The sequence below is a fragment of the Cynocephalus volans genome, chromosome X (assembly GCF_027409185.1).
Source record: "Cynocephalus volans isolate mCynVol1 chromosome X, mCynVol1.pri, whole genome shotgun sequence".
Classification (NCBI taxonomy): domain Eukaryota; kingdom Metazoa; phylum Chordata; class Mammalia; order Dermoptera; family Cynocephalidae; genus Cynocephalus; species Cynocephalus volans.
Window position 1 is genome coordinate 94,704,953 of NC_084478.1, and position 7,963 is coordinate 94,712,915.

Here is a 7,963-nt window from a genome sequence, read left to right on the forward strand (position 1 = left end):
TTGTCCTCTGTGTCTCTTTATCTGGCTGTTCGCCTATATACTTTATCATATTCTTTATTAATATAATAAACCAGTAAATGTAAGTAAATTTTTCCTTGAGTTTTATGAGCTGCTGTAGAAAGTTAATCAAACTGAAGAATGAGTCTTGACGACTTCTGATTTTTAGCCAAGTTGGACAGAGATTGTAGTAACCTAGGAACCTACTGCTTTTGTTTGACAGTAGAAGTGAAGGCCGTCTTGTGGAACTTAGCCCTTAGCCTTTCAGATATGACACTAACTCCAGCTAGATAGTGTCGAAATTGAACTAAATTATAGGAATCCCAGTTGGTGTTTACTTAGAATTGGAGAATGTTTCAGTGTGGGAGAAATCCACACACCTGTGGTTATAGAATTGTTCTGTGATATGTTGAGTGTTGAGAATATAGTAGAAGAAACACTTATTTTTTTCTTACTTTACGCCTGACTAAAAGTTTATTAATTTCAATGATCTTTTCAAAAAAGAGCTTTTGGTTTCATTGATTTTGTGTATTCATTTTCTGTTTTCAATGTCATTAATTTCTGCCCAAATTTTTATTTTTTATTTCTTTATTTTTTTTTGCTTATGTTGGACTTAATTTTCTCTTATTTTTCTACTATCCTAAGGTGGAAGGTTAGATTATTCATTTTCTTATCTTTCTTCTTCTCTAATATATGCATTGAATAAAATAAATTTCCCTGTAAACACTGCTTTGGCTGCATCTCCCAAATTGTGATAAGTTATATATTCATTTTCATTTAGTTCAAAATATTTTCATGTTTCTCTGGAGATTCTTTCTTTGGTACTTCTGTTATTTAGGAGTTATTCGTTTGATCTAAAAGTATTTTGAGAATTTCCAGCCATCTTTCTGTTATTGATTTCTAGTTTAATTTCATTGTGGTCTGAGAGCAGACATAAAAGGATTTTTATACTTTTAAATAGGTTAAGGTATGCTTTGGGGCCTGGAATATGCTATATATTATTGAATATTCCACGTGAGCTTGTGAAAAATGTGTAATCAGCTGTTGTTGTATGAAATAGTTTATAGATGTCAATTACCTCTAGTTGATTGATGGTGCTTTTGAGTTTAGCTATGTCCTTATTATCTGCCTGCTGGATCTGTGAAATTTCTTATAGAAGGGCGTTAAAGTCTCCCAGTATGTTAGTGGACGTATCTATTTTTCCCTGTGGTTCTATTAGGTTTTGCTTCACATATTTTGCTGCTTTGTTGTTAGGTACATGTATGTTAAGGATTGTTGTGTCTTCTTGTAGAATTGAGCCGTTTATTTTTACATAGTTTATCCCTGATAATTTTTCTCCATATTCATTGTAAGAACTGGTTGAACACTTGGAGATAAAAGTCACAAAACTGTGGTGATCTTTCCCTCATGATGTGGTCTCTCTGGACTTTTGGAATTTTAGACTTGTCCACACAGAATTCCCAGCAATCAATCAATTACAATTTAGGCTTTCCTATGCTGGTACCAGTGCTCATGGATGTCTTTGCTTGTGAGTTACTGCTCTGGTAAGTTGCAAGTCTCTGTAGCTGCCTATATATCTCTTCAGTGTTTGGGACAGCCATTGACCTGTGACCTCACTTCTCTAACTAGATATCTAGGAAGAATTTTTGATTTTTCACATTGTCCTTTTTCTTATTAGGACAGACTGGTGATTCTAAGCTACTTATATGACTGACCTGAAACTGGAAGTCTCCAGTGAATATTTTATGTCAGTTAATGCATGTTTTAAATCCAGAATTTCTTTGTGGTTCCTTTGAAAATTTTTCTCTTTATTGGTATTATTTATTTGTTGACATGCTGTTCTCATACTTTCTTTTGGTTCTTCAGACATGATTTTCTTTAGTTTTTAAACATGTTTAGAATAGGTGATGTAAAGTCTTTGTCTAGTAAGTCCAATGTTGGTTTCCTCAGGGACAATTTCTACTTTTTAAATTTTTTTATTAGCATTTTCATTATTACAAATTATAAGTACTCTTTATGCCACTTACCCAACCAATCTCTCCCCAAACCCCACCCTCTAACCCTCATCTCTAGTATCCTTAGGTTTCTTCTCTCTTTCTGAAAGTTCAATGTACTATTATGATCTTGTCTTTCTTTCTTTCTTCCTTCCTTCCTTTCTTTCTTTCTTTCTTTCTTTCTTTCTTTCTTTCTTTCTTTCTTTCTTTCTTTCTTTCTTTCTTTCTTTCTTTCTTTCTTTCTTTCTTTCTCTTTCGTTCTTATTTTCTTTCTTTTTTCTTTCTTTTTTCCTTTTCTTTCTTTCTCCTTCCTTCCTTCCTTCCTTCCTTCCTTCCTTCCTTCCTTCCTTCCTTCCTTCCTTCCTTCCTTCCTTCCTTCCTTCCTTCCTTCCCTCCCTCCCTCCCTCCCTCCCTCCCTTTCTTTCTTTCTTAACACCCAGATATGAGTGAGGACATGTGGTATTTCTCTATCTGTCTCTGTCTTATTTCTCTTAACATAATGTTCTCAAGGCTCATCCACGTTGCTGCAGTGGCAGAATTTCATTCTTTTTTATGGCTGTGTAGTATTCCATCATGTTTATATACCACCTTTTCCTTACCCAGTCACCCGTTGATGGGCATTTAGTTTGGATCCATATTTTGTCTATTGTAAATAGAACTGCAGTGAACACGGGAGTGCAGGTATCCCTTCTCCGTGATGTTTTTCATTCTTTAGGTATGCTGGTTCTATCTGTAGTTGTTTCAGGAACTTCCATACTGTTCTCTTTAATTGCTGTACTAATTTACAGTTCCACCAACAGTGTAGAAGAGTTTAGCTTTCCCTGCATCCTCACCAGCATTTGTTATTCTCAGTCTTTTTAATAATGGCCAATCTAACTGGGGTGAGATGATATCTCAATATTCTTTTGATTTGCATTTCTCTGATGATTAGTGATGTTGAGTACTTTTTCATGTATCTGTTATCTGTTTATATGTCTTCCCTTGAAAAATGTCTATTCATGTACAATACCCATTTTTAATTGGATTATTTTTTTATTGTGACATTGAGTTCCTTGTTTATTCTAGATATTAATCCCTTGCCAGACGTATAGCTTGCAAATATTTTCTTCCATTCTGTAAGTTGTCTTTTCACTCAGTTATGTGTTTTCTTTCCTGTGCAGAAGCTTTAATTTGATATAATCTCATTTACTTTTTTCTTTTGTTGCTTGTGCATTGGAGGTCTTATTCATAATGTCTTTTCCCAGTCCTAACTCTTAGGGCTGTTTTACAATTTCAGTAATGTTGCAGAATACAAAATCAACACTCCAAAATCAGTAAGATTTTTATAATCCAATAACAAACTAGCAGAAAAAGAAAGCAAGAAAGCAAGCCCATTTACAAGAGTCAAGAAAAAAATAGGATTCAATTTAACCAAGGAGGTGAAATATCTCTACAATGTGAACTAAAAAACCCTACTGAAATAAATTAAAGAGGACACAAAAAGGTGGAAAGACATACCATGCTCTTGACTTGGAAGAATTAACATTGTGAAAATGTTAACACTATCCATATCAACCTACAGATTCAATGTAATCCTCATGAAAATACCAATGGCATTCTTCACAGAAATAGAAAAAAAACAATCCTAACATTCATATAGAACAACAAAATACTCCAAATAGCCAGAGCAATCCTGAGCAAAAAAATAAATAAATAAAGCTGGAGGCATAATATTACCTGACTTTAAATTATACTAAAAAACTATCATAACTAAAACAGCATGGTGTTGGCATAAAAACAGACACTCAGGCCAATGGAACAGAATAGAAAACTCGAGAATCAACTCACATACTTACAGCCATCTTATCTTTGACAAAAGCAACAAGAACATGCAATGGGGAAAAGACTGCCTCTTAAATAAATGGTGCTGGGAAAATTGGACACCCATATTCAAAAGAACAAAACTGGACCTGTACCTATCACTGTATACAAAAATCAACTCAAAAGGGATTAAAGACTTAAATATAAGATCCATAACCATAAAATTGCTAAAAGAAGACATAGGGACAATTTGTATTGACTTCTTATTTTCCCAGTTTATAAGCCATGGGTTTTTTTTTTTTTTTTTTTTTTGGTTTGTTTGTTTGTTTCCATGTTTAGGATTTTTTATGAAAACTGGACATTTTAAATAATATAATGAAGCAACTGTAAGAATTACATTCTCTACCTGACCCCAGAGTTGGTTGTTTTTGCTTATTTTGTTGTTTTTGTTGTTTGTTCAGTGACTTTTCTGAGTTAATTCTACAAAGTCTCTATTTTTTGTCATGCATGGCCACTGAAGTATACCCCATTGATTTTAGTGATTTCCTAATGATTGAACAGAGATTTTAAAAAACATCTGTAACCAATAACCTTCAGACTTTGCTGAGGGATTCTGTGTTCATGTTGAGGCACACACTAGACAAACACCCAGGCATTCTACCACTTTGCATTAGCCTTCATTTTCTTCTAACTCAAAGCCTTAAAGTTAGTCAACATTAGGCTTAGTGCCTATTCATGTCTTTCCTGAGTGTGTGCACACCATAGGCACATGCATGTATGTGAACACCCTAGACACAAACATGACCTTTTAAATTTCTATGAATATGACTAATGTTTTCTTTGTTCTTTTTTTATAAATATTAACATTTGTACATACATATTAGTGGGGTACAGTGAATTGTTTTAATACATGCATATACTGCACAATGATTCAGTTTTGGTAGACAGCATAGTATTTTAACCATTAGTGCACCCCTTCTCCTCCTCCTAATCCTTCTCCCCTTCCTGGCCTCTGGTAACCATTATTCTATTCTCTACTTCTATGAGAACCATTTTTAAAAAAATTCCACTTATGAGTGGTATCATGTGGTATTTCTCTTTCTGTGACTGAATTAGTTCACTTAACATGATCGTTTCCAGTTCCATCCATGGTGCTGCAAATAATGAGACATCTATATCTATATCTCTCTATATAGCTGAATAGTATTCCACTGTGTGTATGTACCACAGGTTCCTTTTTTTTTTTTTTTACTCAGTCATCTATTGATTGGCATTTAGGTTGATTCCATCTCTTGGCTATTGTAATAGTGTTGTGATGAACATAGGAGTGCAGGCTTGTTGTATATGGACTTTATTGTGGAGATGTACTTTCCTTCTCTCCCTCGTCTGCTGAGTGTTTTTTTTATGAAGTGGTGTTGGATTTTGTCAATTGCTTTTTCTGCGTCTATTGAAATGATTATATATTTTTATTCCTTCTGTTAATGTGATGTATCACATTTATAGATTTACATGTGTTAAACCATCCTTGCATCCCTGGGATGAATCCCACTTCATCATGGTATATGAACTTTTTAATGTGTTGTTGGATTTTATTTGCTATTATTTTGTTGAGGATCTTCACACCTGTGTTCATGAAGTTTTCTATTGGTCTGTAGTTTTCTTTTTTGTTGTGTCTTTTTCTGTTTTTGCTGTGATGGTAATGCTGACCTTGCAGAATTAGTTTGGAAGTATTCCCTCCTTTTCAGTGTTTGGAAGTGTTTGACAAGAATTGATATTAGTTCTTCTTTAAATGTTTGGTAGAACTCATCAGTGAATCTAGCTGCTCCTGGAGTTTTGTTTGTTTAAAAGCCTTTTATTACTGCTTCAATCTCATTACTTGTTTTTGGTGTGTTTAGGTCTTTTAGTTCTTCATGATTCAACTTTGTTAAGTTGTATGTGTCCAGGAATTTATCCATTTCTTTTAGGTTTCCCAGTTTGTTCATATATAGTTGTTCATAGTAGTTTCTTATTATCATTTATATTTCTGTAGTATCAGTTGTAAGGTCTCCTTATTCATTTCTAATTTTATTTATTTGAGTCATCTCTCTTTTGTTCTTCACTAGTCTAGCTAAAAGTTTATTGATTTTGCTTATCATTTTTTAAAAAAACTCCTTGTTTCATCAATCTTCTGTATTGTTTTTTAAATTTCTAATTCATTTATTTTCTGCTATGATCTTTACTTCTCTCTTTCTACTGATTTAGGCTATGGTTTGTTTTTGTTTTTCTAGTTCTTTGAGGTGTAACATTAGTTTTTTCATTTTAAGTCTTTCTTTTTTGATTAAGGCATTTACTGCTATAATCTTCTCTCTCAGGGCTTCTTTCACTGTATGCTATAGGTTCTGGTATGTAGTGTTTTCATTTTCATTTGTCTCTAGGAATTTTTTTAAAATTTCCTTTTTGACTTCTTCTTTGACCCATTTCTTGTTTAGGAATATATTGTTTAATTTCCATGTATTTGTATGGTTTCTAGTGTTCCCTTTGTTGATGATTTCTTGTTTTATACCACTGTGGTTGGTCAAAGTAGTTGATATGATTTTAATTTTTAAATTTTTTGAGATTTGTTTTGTTTCTTAACATATGGTCTGTTCTAGAAAATGTTCCATGTGCTGCTGGGAAGAATGTGTGTTCTGCAGCTGTTGGATGAAATTTTCTATAAATGTCTGTTAGCCAAATTTGGCCTATGGTAGAGATTAATTCTGATGTTTCTGAGTTAGTATTTTTTCTGAATGACCTGTCCATTGCTGAAAGTGTGGTATTAATGACTCTGGGTATTATTGTGTTGGAGTCTATCTCTCCCATCAGGTCTAATAGTGATTGTTTTATATAAATGGGTGCTCCAGAGTTGGGTGCATATATATTTGGAATTGTTATATCCTCTTTTTGAATTGATCCCTTTATCATTATTTTAGAACCTTCCTTATCTGTGTTTACTTTCCTTGGCTTGAAGTCTATTTTTATCTGATATACATATAGCTACTCCTGCTCTTTTGTGGTTTCCATTTGCATAAAATATCTTTTTGCGTCCCTTCACTGTCAGTTGGTGTGTGCCTTTGCAGGTGAAGTTAGTTTCTTGTGGGCAGCACATTGTTTGTTCTTGTAATTCATTCAGTCATTCTGTGTCTTTTAATTGGGGCATTTAATCTGCTTACTTTTAGGTTTACTAATGATATATAGGGACCTGTTACAGCCATTTTGTTAGTTTTTTCTGGTTGGTTTGTAAATCCTTTTTTCCCCTTTTTTTCAGTCTTGCAGTTTTCCTTTATAGTTGAGTGGTTTTCTCTAGCAGTATACTTGGATTTCTTACTATTTATTTTTTGCTAAAAACAGATGTACTCATCTTATCCATTTTGTGTTATTGTTACCATGAAGCTTACAAAAAAAAAGTTATAGTTATAATAAATGATTTTAGACCAATAACAAATTAACTTTGATATCTAAACAAACAAACAAACAAACAAAAACAACAAAAAAAAGCCAACTCTGTGCTTTGGCATCACTCTCTTTTATGGTTGTTTTATGTGTTATTGTCTTGTTAGGTTTGTACTTTAGTGTTTATACTAAGGATATAAGTGCTTTATTTGCTACCTTTACAAAATTGAAGTATTCTGAGGTTGTCTGTGTACTTACTTTACTAACAAGTTATGTGCCTTCAAATATTTTCCTGCTACTATTTAGCATCATCTTCTTTCAAATTGAAGAACCCCCTTTAGCACTTCCTGTAAGGCAGGTCTAGTGTTAATGAATTCCCTTAGTTTTTGTTTGTCTGGTAAAGACTTTATTTCTCCTTCATATTTGAATGTCAGTTTTGCTGGATATGGAATTTTTGGCTGGCGGTCTTTTTCCTTCAACACTTTAAATATATCATCCCATTCTCTTTTGGCTTATAGGATCGTTACTTAGAAATCTGCTGAGAAATCTACTGGGGTTCTGTTGAATGTTATGTGTTTCTTTTCTCTTGTTGCTTTCAGTATTCTCTCTTAATCTTTGTTTTTTAATAATTTCATTATAATATGAGGTGGGGTGTTCCTCTTTGGATTGAATTTGATTGACAACTTCTGATCTTCCTGTATTTGGATTCTGTCATCTTTCTCCATATATCAGAAATTTTCCATCATTATTTCTTTGAATATACT